The 12,155-nt window shown below is 46.3% G+C and overlaps 1 pseudogene across 1 annotated transcript; it reads left to right on the forward strand.

Moving 5' to 3' along the window:
• Positions 1–4,179: 4,179 nt before the first annotated feature.
• On the forward strand, positions 4,180–5,553 carry LOC310787868 (radial spoke head 14 homolog pseudogene; annotated as a pseudogene). Its single transcript has one exon. The product of its transcript is annotated as a radial spoke head 14 homolog pseudogene (transcript).
• Positions 5,554–12,155: the final 6,602 nt, after the last annotated feature.

The following is a 12,155-nucleotide window of genomic DNA, read 5'->3' on the forward strand; positions in this document are numbered from 1 at the left end:
GAGAGTGCTGTCGCCACCTAATGGGTTTGTAAAATAGGTTATCGACCTCCAATAGCTACAATATTGTTAGAGGCGACGTAAGAAGCTTAGATCGACACCCCCCCGTCAAAAAAACAATTTGGAGTTATGACGCCATTTGGCGTCGCTGGCACTGTACGGTAAATTTCTAATGACGCCATATGGCGTCGCTGGCACTGAACGTGTTAAGTGCTTTTTTTACATTCAACAATACAGTTTACTCAGTGTGAGTGAGTGTGAATGTGTGTGTGTGTGTGCGCGGGGCCCATGTGTGTCTCTTTACATTACATTACATTTTGTCATTTAGCAGACCTAAATGACCGTCCTGACCGTCCTGACCTCATTCTGAGATGTGGGCTCACAATCGGCTCCTCATCTGAAATAAAAGCAACATATCCTCAGTAAACTATATAATCACATTTAGTACAGAGACAGTGTAGTGTACTAGTGTCTCAGTAAACTATACGATCATAGAATGCAGAGATCAGTGTAGTCTCTCTCACACACACACACACACACACACACACACACACTCCTTACCGCGAGATCATCCGGGTCCTGTCGCATTGGAGTCCAGTCTTCCTCGCCCTCGACAGGAAAGTGGCCGTGCTGCTTGGCTCTGTGGAAAGCAATTTCTGTGGCGAGGCTGCTGTTCTCCTCCTCACAAAGTTGTGACTCCGTCTCGTCTCTTTCGGGCTGGCACACAGGAACGGGGTCCAGGGACCAGGATCGATCATGTTGGTCACGGGTTTGACTACCGCGAACAACTGATCCATGCCCGCTGCCCTGCAGCAAGCCGACCAGCTCGTGCAGCGCGCCGAGGGGCGTTTCAATGGCGTTTCTCCTCTCTGCACAAGGAAGCGCGTTTCTCTGTTTTCTGTTTTTCCTCCTGCTCATTTCAAAACAACAGCTGCGGTATGTGTTTGTTCACGTGTTGTCGGCTTGGCTTTGAGGGCAGGGACCTGATACCATGTCACAGGCTGGGGAAGTCTTTGAACTACGCGCTGCACTAATAAAAACAAAAACACGTCAAACACGTCATTGGCGGGGAGGGCTATTCCTGATAACACGTCAAAGACGTCTTTGGCCATGAATGAGTTAACGTGATATCTCAGGAATGCCTTGACGGAATTTAATCATACTTGTCTCAAACATCAACTTGGACTCAAGGATGAACTGATTAGATTTTCGTGGTCAAAGGTCAAGGTCACTGTGAACTCACGAATGCCATTCCCAAGTTCGTTAAAGCAATATCTCAAGAACGGCTTGATGGAATTTCTGCCAATTTGGCTCAAACGTCGACTTGGGCGCAAGGATGAACGGATTACATTTTGGTGATCGAAGGTCAAGGTCACTGTGACCTCTCCAATGCCATTTTCAAGCTTGTTAATGCCATATCTCAGGAATGCCTTGACGGAATTTCATCAAATTTGCCTCAAACATTAAGTTGGCCTCAAGGATGAACTGATTACATTTTGGTGGTCAAACTTCAAGGTCACTGTGACCTCACGAACACCATTCCCAAGTTGGTTAACGCAATATCTCAAGAACGGCTGGATAGAATTTCTTCTGATTTGGCTCAAACATCGACGTGGAAGCAAGGATGAACTGATTCCATTTTGGTTATCAAAGGTCAAGGTCACTGTGACCTCTCGGATGCCATTTTCAAGCTTGTTAACGCGATATCTCAGGAATGTCTTGATGGAATTTCTTTGAATTTGCCTCAAGCGTCCACTTGGACTCAAGGATGAACTGATTACATTTTGGTGGTCTAAGTTCAAGGTCACTGTGACCTCACACACCCAATTTCCAAGCTCTGTAACGCAACATCACAGGAGCGCCTTGACGGAATTTCTTCCAATTTGCCTCAAATGGCGATTTGGACTCAAGAATGAACTAATGGCGGAGGCATAAGTCCGCGTTGCGGTCGTTCTAGTTTTCTTTTTGAGTTCGGTCGGAAGTTAGGTAGTAGATGACTGAATTATTGAACTGAACTGTGAACTGTAACTGTGATTATATGTGTGAATACTGTGAATTGCTGATAAAGTGCATCAATCCGCTAGTGTATAACGTTAGTGTAAACATACCGGATCCCCGCCTGTACACCCTACACGGGTGTAGCCAGTGGACTAGCGTAGTTAATTCATTACCAGTTAAACGTCAGCCTTCGGGCTTTGGTATTGAGTTGCATCGTGGTCCAGTGTTCAGTCGGTACTGCTCAATCGTACTGTCATTCACTGTGTTCCCCCTGCTCTCCCTCTCCCTCTTTTTCTCATCCACACACGCACACGCAGGCACGGTCCTTTGTGAGTCGCCATTTTGAGGTCCAAAGTAACTGGTTGTCCGTTCTATACACACTCATCCTTCCTAGCGCTCTGGTGATACCTGGTGGCCACTCGCCGCAACTACACAGTACACACATACACATATTCACACCCATACACTCACTTTCCCTTCTAAGACAGTTATCAGGTTGTGTAACGTAGCTTAGTAAGAGGCACTATTGATGTTTGATGCCAATCTTCACCCTTATTTTACTTAATAAATAGTGTCCGCTTTTTTAATTGAATTTAACTGTTTCAGTGTGATTTGATGCACTTGGCGATTTCTTGACTAAGGTTTGAATGTAATTACACTTCACAACGAGACAACTTGAAATAAATTAATCTTTTTCCTGTATTTAATACAGGTGGTGTCCCTAAATTAACAATCCTTCCTTATTGAAGATAGATATACTTAAAAGAATAAGTCTGGAGCAGCTCGGATCCAATGATGCCTTTTATTTAAGGTGCAAAATGGTCAGACAACGTTTCGACGTACATACGTCTTCATCAGCGACCTGATGAAGACGTATGTACGTCGAAACGTTGTCTGACCATTTTGCACCTTAAATAAAAGGCATCATTGGATCCGAACTGCTCCAGACTTATTCTTTTAAGTATTATTGCGTCCCTCCTGTGATGCACCGGACCTGCCAGTTCCTACAGCTGAAGCGCAGTTGGATCCTTCACTTTTGAAGATAGATATAACAACAATTAGTAATTTAATAAACTATGAATAACTTTCAGTTATTCATAGTTTATTCTAAACAGCACAATTTATTTCAATTATAGGCACAACACTATAGACACTGGGCTTTTCCACTAGGTATACGAAGATGTCTGGCCACTGCAACTTTGGCCATTTAGTTGGATCCATTTTTCCCATCCAATCAGTGAGTATGGGTCAGGAAACCTCATTGCTAAGAGTTAACTTTATTAGTGTAAGATAACCTGTCGTTTGCAGGAAAACTATTAAAATAGCTCGATAAATCGTCCCGATGATCGATATTTTTCATCGTTTTCCTGTATCCTACCGCTATACCGCTACCTCGTTTTGCCACCAGTTCGGCCCCACCCACAAAATACGTCATCGCTGTTTGCAAACAAAAAAACTGGTCTTTATAGCTTCCGACCAGAGGGGCGCTGTGGAGCGCTGTGATGGCTGGGCGCACTGGCACAAACGCAGAAGGCACGCCTGCCATTAAAAACATTAAAAAAAATCACTGGCACTGGATTGGTATATTAAAGTTATTTTTTAGGAGCATCACGCTTTCAAAACCCAGCGGATCAAATCACAAGACCCATCTGTGTTGGTGAACTTTGAAATGTCTGCGTTTTAACATTGACCACTCGAGACTTTTGTTAGCGCCTCTCATACCAATCGTATTAGGGACTGTGTGCCCTAATACAGCCCTATACCCTAGACTGTGTGTATGAGCTGTATATAATATATAGTATATATGTTTAATATGTGTATGAGCTGCGTAGTGATTGAGAACAACACAGTCCTCAGACTTTTTAGCGCCTCTCATAATGATGTCATCAGTGATGTCATCAGTAAGTGATGCCATCAGTGATGTCACTCGAGCAACTGTGATGTCATCAGTGTGTGATGTCTGACTGTGAGTGATGTCATCAGAGAGTGAATTGTCACCATCAGTGAAAAATCATTGATGATGTCACAATGTCTCTGGTATCAGTGTGACAATTTCACTTGCATGCATAGACACTGATAATGTCATAAACATTGTGACATCAGTGATGTCAGAAATCCTTCCCTGTGGAGGCTATAAGTAGGAACGGAAGACTTCTTTGTTTCACTTTTCCCACCTCTCAGCTGATGTCTACAGCGGTTACTAGGCAAGAGACGGACCCCACCCGGGCCCCATTGGCCTACGGGGAGCGGGCTCTGCCACGGCTGGCCCTGGAGCTGCGGGACCCGGAGCCGCTGACCCGGCAGCGGGCGCTGTCCTCCCTCTGCGACCTGGCCCACGACCCGGAGTGGGCCTACCAGACCGTCAGCCAGGGCTTCATGGAGATGCTGAAGGACTTGCTGCAGGACACAGATCTGTTAGTCCGGACGCAAACCAGCGAGCTGCTCCACCTGCTGGCCGCCCACAGCGTGGGCAGGGAGGCCCTGCTGAGCGGAGGCCTCCTCGATCCTCTCTCCTCTCTGCTGGACGAGCCCTCTGCCTGTTGCAGGAGGAGCGTCCACCGAGCGCTCAGCCGCATGGCCTTGCTGCCCGCTGGGGCCGATGCCATGCTGCCTCTGGTCCCCCGGCTGCTGCTCGCGCTCATGGACCAAGATGAGGTTAACCAGGAGCCGGAGGTGCAGCTGGAGGAGCGCATGCAGGAGAACCAAGAGAATCAGGAACAGGAGGTGGAGGTAGAGGAGGAGCTGCAGGATAACCAGGAGGTGCAGGTGGAGGAGGTGGTACAGGAGAACCAGGAGGATCAGGAGGTGCAGGAGAACCAGGAGCAGGAGGTGCAGGTGGAGGAGGTGGTACAGGAGTACCAGGAGGTGCAGGTGGAGGAGGAGGTGCAGGGGAACCAGGAGCAGGAGGTGCAGGTGGAGGAGGAGTTGCAGGAGAACCAAGAGCCTGAGGTGCAGGTGAAGGAGGAGCTGCAGAAGAACCAGCAGCAGGACCTGCAGGTGGAGGAGGAGGTTCGGGTGCTGCTACTCTCCACACTGACCCGGTGCGTGCGGCAGGACGCCCGGCCAGCTCTGGCCTGCGGGGGCGTGGCAACGCTCAGCCGGCAGCTCGCTCACCGCTCCGCTCATGTCCGCAGAGAGGCGGCCGCTGCCATGATGGCCATCAGTGTCCCTGTGGAGGGGAAGCAGCAGGTGTGTGAGGAGGCTGTACTTCCTGTGCTCGTCGCCCTGCTGTCAGACACAGACGTCGAGGTCCAGGCCAACGCTGCGGGGACCATCATGAACACGGCCGTCATCACCAGAGGAAAGATCCAGTGTCTGGAGCTCCAGGTGCTGCCTCTGCTCCTGGGTCTGCTGTCTGAGGAGCCTGTGGAGGAGAGGGGGAGTGCGGTGGTGGTCTACTCCCTGCGGGCGCTGGCCTCGCTGGCCGAAGCTCCTGCCGCACGCCGCCTCCTGCTGGAGCACCTCCCCCTGCTGGAGAGGAGGAGCGGTGCGGGGGAGGAGGAGGAGGTCCGCCGCGCCGCCGAGACCGCGGTTAGGGTCGTGACCTGGATTCCTTGACACACAGGAGTCTAATAATTGTATAATTATAATTGTATTATCATCATAATATAATAAGAATATAATCATTATTATAAGTATATATAATAATCGCATAATCGGAAGCCGGCCGACTGAACATGTTATCCCAGGGGACTCTGGAGGCAGTTGCAAGGTACCCACAGGTACCCGCGACCCGACTTGCTCGAGTGACATCACTGGTGACATCACAAGTGCACTGTGAATTAGAATAATGCCACCCCCCCCCCCTCCACATTATGACCATTATAATCATCAGTGATATAATTATGTAGTGGCCATGTCGGCCACCAGGCGTCAGCACTGTCTGTGACATCACATTTATGATGACCTGGCCACATAATATCGGTGACCTGGGCATTGCAGCCCCTACTGGCCATGAATGACATCATTGGTGAACCACTTTCTTTCGGGGTACACACACAGACAGACCATCGTTTCCTTGCCATCTTTAGCAAGTTACTAGATGTAAAGTGTTAGCTTCACACGTGGGCACCAATCATCACCGATGATGTCACAATTGCTCGAGTGACATCACTGATGATATAATCACTGATGACATCACTGATTACAACACTCACTCATGACATCAACACCGATGACATCACAGTTGCTCGAGTCTGAACGTGGAATATAGAGTACAGCAGGGATGAGGTATTTTTGGAGGCTTAACCAGAAATCGCCACCATTTTGGTTCAATGAGGGAAAAGTGAATGGGGTTTTAGAATGGAGATTTCACTTAAATGCATAAATAAGGTCTAAGTTTATGGGTACGCAAATTTGGGTTTAGCAGGATAATCTTCAGGACAATGTTCATGTCTGCTGGACGAGCCCTCTGCCTGTTGCAGGAGGAGCGTCCACCGAGCCACCAGGCTGTCTAGAACTATGAGATCATCTGTGACCTAGCCACTTCTTTCTTTCTTTGTTTCTTTCTTTCGTGGGGCATAGCACTTTGTGTGACGTAACCAGTGATTTATATGATGTCACTTTGTAGTCACTGGCCACTAGTCTCACATGGTCAGACCCACCGACCTTGGAGGTAGATATCATCTACGGCTGGCACTGCGAGAGAGACTACTGGCCACCATGAGGGCACTGCTGCAGGCCAGCTTCTAAATGTCTATGATATCATCAGTGATGTCACAATTGACTGAGTGTAACCAAAAAACACAATTGCTTGAGTGACATCACTGATGGCATTGTGACTTTATCAGTGCTCATCTCTGCTCTTTGGCATCCGCAGTACACATTTGCCCCAACTTTTCATCACTGATGACATCACAATGATGTCACAATGTCTATGACATCATCAGTAGTCACCTGACCTTCAGGTGACAGGTGACTACATCGTTAGGGGCAGTGATGTTATCAATGATGTGACATATTGATGATATCATCAGTCTCTATGACTTCATTAGCATAAGGTAGCATCAGTGCCTATGACATCATTCACTGATGACATCACAATGATGTCACAATGTCTTGACATCATCAGTAGTCACCTGACGTACAGAGCTCTATCAGTCAATCATCAGTAGTGTCACGATACTGAGTGACATCATTAGGGACCGATGGCTTCTCAAGCAGGCACATCTCAAACTGTAGAAAGTCACCGGGTGCAGGGCGAGCAGGGTGCAGGGCGAGCAGGGTGCAGGGCGAGCAGAGTTCAGTAAAGCGAGAAAAAGCCAGCACTCCAAATGTCCTTTCATATGTTTTAATAGTTCCTCAAACCCGGGCAGCAGCAACGAATGTTTCAGCCAAAGACCTTCCTCAGCGTTGTGCTGTGTCAGGCAAAAATGACGCTAAATACAATCATGCCGGAAGAACAATCAATTCTTAAATAAAAAAATTTACAACACAATATGCCCCACCAGTAGAAGCAAGGATCTGATTGTAAAGAAGCAGTTAGAAAAACAATTAGAATATCTCGTTTTACACGAGATGGATTCACCCAGGTCCATTACTGACCTCCAGGTGGTTACTTGGAGGTCAACTGCAGACCTCCAGGTAACCACCTGGCCCTAAAATGGCCTGCGAAGGCTTAAAAAAAAGGGGGGTTCGAGCCTTGCCCCCCGAAGGAGCTTGAATATCTGTCATATCTGTCATTGGGCCAAATTTCAGGGATTGGCCCAGTGCTATGGATGGTTAAAAAACAGGAAATGAGGTGTTGGTAATATCGCCAAATTTTGGTGGATTGGTGACATTTTTTGTTTGAGTAGTGCGTGAAGTTTTCTAGCCTAGGTGCAACATTTGGTTAGTGAAGAAGAAGAAGAAAGAAACAGCAAATACAACATGCACCATGCTGTCTAATGGATCAAATACAACATGCACCATGCTGTCTAATGGATCAAATACAACATGCACCATGCTGTCTAATGGATCAAATACAACATGCACCATGCTGTCTAATGGATCAAATACAACATGCACCATGCTGTCTAATGGATCAAATACAACATGCACCATGCTGTCTAATGGATCAAATACAACATGCACCATGCTGTCTAATGGATCAAATACAACATGCACCATGCTGTCTAATGGATCAAATACAACATGCACCATGCTGTCTAATGGATCAAATACAACATGCACCATGCTGTCTAATGGATCAAATACAACATGCACCATGCTGTCTAATGGATCAAATACAACATGCACCATGCTGTCTAATGGATCAAATACAACATGCACCATGCTGTCTAATGGATCAAATACAACATGCACCATGCTGTCTAATGGATCAAATACAACATGTTCCATGCTGTCTAATGGATCAAATACAACATGCACCATGCTGTCTAATGGATCAAATACAACATGCACCATCCTGTCTAATGGATCAAATACAACATGCACCATGCTGTCTAATGGATCAAATACAACATGCACCATGCTGTCTAATGGATCAAATACAACATGCACCATGCTGTCTAATGGATCAAATACAACATGCACCATCCTGTCTAATGGATCAAATACAACATGCACCATGCTGTCTAATGGATCAAATACAACATGCACCATGCTGTCTAATGGATCAAATACAACATGTTCCATGCTGTCTAATGGATCAAATACAACATGCACCATGCTGTCTAATGGATCAAATACAACATGTTCCATCCTGTCTAATGGATCAAATACAACATGTTCCATCCTGTCTAATGGATCAAATACAACATGTTCCATCCTGTCTAATGGATCAAATACAACATGCACCATGCTGTCTAATGGATCAAATACAACATGCACCATGCTGTCTAATGGATCAAATACAACATGTTCCATGCTGTCTAATGGATCAAATACAACATGCACCATGCTGTCTAATGGATCAAATACAACATGCACCATCCTGTCTAATGGATCAAATACAACATGCACCATGCTGTCTAATGGATCAAATACAACATGCACCATGCTGTCTAATGGATCAAATACAACATGCACCATGCTGTCTAATGGATCAAATACAACATGCACCATCCTGTCTAATGGATCAAATACAACATGCACCATGCTGTCTAATGGATCAAATACAACATGCACCATGCTGTCTAATGGATCAAATACAACATGCACCATGCTGTCTAATGGATCAAATACAACATGCACCATGCTGTCTAATGGATCAAATACAACATGCACCATGCTGTCTAATGGATCAAATACAACATGCACCATCCTGTCTAATGGATCAAATACAACATGCACCATGCTGTCTAATGGATGAACCATTAGACAGGATGGAACCGACCATAATCTATGTTGTGAAGTTTCTACTCTGTTTCTATCCTGATGCGGGTTATGTATTGAATGTTTTCACAGGTGCAGTTTATCCTCTGACCACTAGGTGTCCTGTAATGCACGAGCTGTTCATCACGTCAACTGCTTCAACTGGCAGCTAGATGCACACACACACACACACACACTGCAGTCTGTCTCTCCCCTCTCTCTCTCTCTCTCTCTCACACACACACACACACACACACACACACACACTCATGCCCCTCTCATGAATAATTAATGAGCTGGTTTGGAGCTGGAGGCTGGTGCAGCTCGTGCTCACAAGAGGAGAAAGAGTGGTAACATGACGGTCTGATCAGCTGGATATTGACGAGGAATCAATCAATAATCAATACTCTGAGTGACGGATGCCTCACACACGCTGCCTGCCCCCGCCCGTTCTGACGTCATCCTCACCACGGTCATCTGAGGACACACACAGAAGGTACGTTCCTGTCCCCCTGTGTGTGTGTGTGTGTGTGTGTGCGTGTGTGCGTGTGTGTGTGTGTGTGTGTGTGTGTGTGTGTGTGTGTGGCCATGGTGGCTAGCATCTCAATAACACTAGCCTCTATACGAGGGATCAGCCGAGCAGCATTTTGGTAAACAAACCGCGTCAGTGTTAGCTGATTGTGCTAAATGTTGTGCTAAATGTTAAGTAGCCTATTTAATATGGCAATGTAAACTACATGTAAATATTGAAATATTAAATATTTGTTTGGATTAGTGTTGTCTAGAGAGAGAGTGGGGTCAGAGGAGGACCAAAATGCGTGACTCATTAGCCAATGAATAGCCAGGTAGGGGTCTTGCGCTACTTTTGAATGCTAAAATAAAGCTGATAGCCTAATGTACAATTTGATTACAAAAAAACTGTCAATTTTGCTGCAACTCGACATTGCTGCTTAATCCAGGACCTTACTTCCTGGAACTCTTGAGAGTAAAAAACTGATTAATTGGAGTGAATGGAGATGTCACAACTTCTATATACATGGCTCTGGTTTGGATGAGCCATTGAGGGAGGTAGGCCTACAATATTGATCACATCAGCAAAATACATAGATGCAAACTAATTATATGCATTTGCAACATATAACATAATAACATGTATTTCATAATACTTATACTTACGTGGCTGGCTAATTAATGAAGGAATGAGAAGTACATGCCAGAAAAATGTGTTACCTGGCTGTTTTGGTGCCTCTTTTGACAACTGCTTCATTAGTCCCTCCACTGGGGGGCAAATGAAGCATTGCGCAGCTTCTGTTTGTGTCTGTAGTCTCTCCCCAGACTCAAATATTATGTTGAATCGCTGCGCTCCGCATACTACATTAAGTGAGTCTGTGCCACTTCACAGCCACTGCTGGTTTTTGAAGGCGGGTTGAAATTGACATGAGTGACAGGTCGTAGCACCGATGAGAGAGCGGTTCAAAAAATGGGCTCCGCCTCCCGTGTCGTCTGATCACAAAGTCGTTACTGATTGGAGAGGACTGAATCCACCACTGGCCAATCACTGGCCAAGTGAACGGTTCCCTCCCATAACCAGCTGGCTGAGGGAAAGTGTCCCAGACCCAGAGAGAGATCTGCAGCATGCAGTAACGTAGTGTATCAGCGTACACTACGTTACTACCACCAGAACTCTCATGGGTCTGGCGTTGAGACTAGCCGTCTAGTGACGTCTGATGTATTGACCCGCAGAACTAAACTACGGTTGGTATTGCCAGAGGACATGTGTAGGTTGGTATTGACAGAGGACATGTGTAGGTTGGTATTGCCAGAGGACATGTGTAGGTTGGTATTGCCAGAGGACATGTGTAGGTTGGTATTGCCAGAGGACATGTGTAGGTTGGTATTGACAGAGGACATGTGTAGGTTGGTATTGACAGAGGACATGTGTAGGTTGGTATTGCCAGAGGACATGTGTAGGTTGGTATTGACAGAGGACATGTGTAGGTTGGTATTGCCAGAGGACATGTGTAGGTTGGTATTGACAGAGGACATGTGTAGGTTGGTATTGACAGAGGACATGTGTAGGTTGGTATTGCCAGAGGACATGTGTAGGTTGGTATTGACAGAGGACATGTGTAGGTTGGTATTGCCAGAGGACATGTGTAGGTTGGTATTGACAGAGGACATGTGTAGGTTGGTATTGCCAGAGGACATGTGTAGGTTGGTATTGACAGAGGACATGTGTAGGTTGGTATTGCCAGAGGACATGTGTAGGTTGGTATTGCCAGAGGACATGTGTAGGTTGGTATTGCCAGAGGACATGTGTAGGTTGGTATTGCCAGAGGACATGTGTAGGTTGGTATTGCCAGAGGACATGTGTAGGTTGGTATTGCCAGAGGACATGTGTAGGTTGGTATTGCCAGAGGACATGTGTAGGTTGGTATTGCCAGAGGACATGTGTAGGTTGGTATTGACAGAGGACATGTGTAGGTTGGTATTGCCAGAGGACATGTGTAGGTTGGTATTGACAGAGGACATGTGTAGGTTGGTATTGCCAGAGGACATGTGTAGGTTGGTATTGCCAGAGGACATGTGTAGGTTGGTATTGACAGAGGACATGTGTAGGTTGGTATTGCCAGAGGACATGTGTAGGTTGGTATTGCCAGAGGACATGTGTAGGTTGGTATTGCCAGAGGACATGTGTAGGTTGGTATTGCCAGAGGACATGTGTAGGTTGGTATTGCCAGAGGACATGTGTAGGTTGGTATTGCCAGAGGACATGTGTAGGTTGCTTCCATGAAAATATTGTAACTCGAGCTGAAACAATCTTTACACAATGAGGGAAAAACAAA

The sequence above is a fragment of the Poromitra crassiceps genome (assembly GCF_964638095.1).
Source record: "Poromitra crassiceps genome assembly, chromosome: 13".
In the NCBI taxonomy this organism is placed as follows: Eukaryota; Metazoa; Chordata; class Actinopteri; order Beryciformes; family Melamphaidae; genus Poromitra; species Poromitra crassiceps.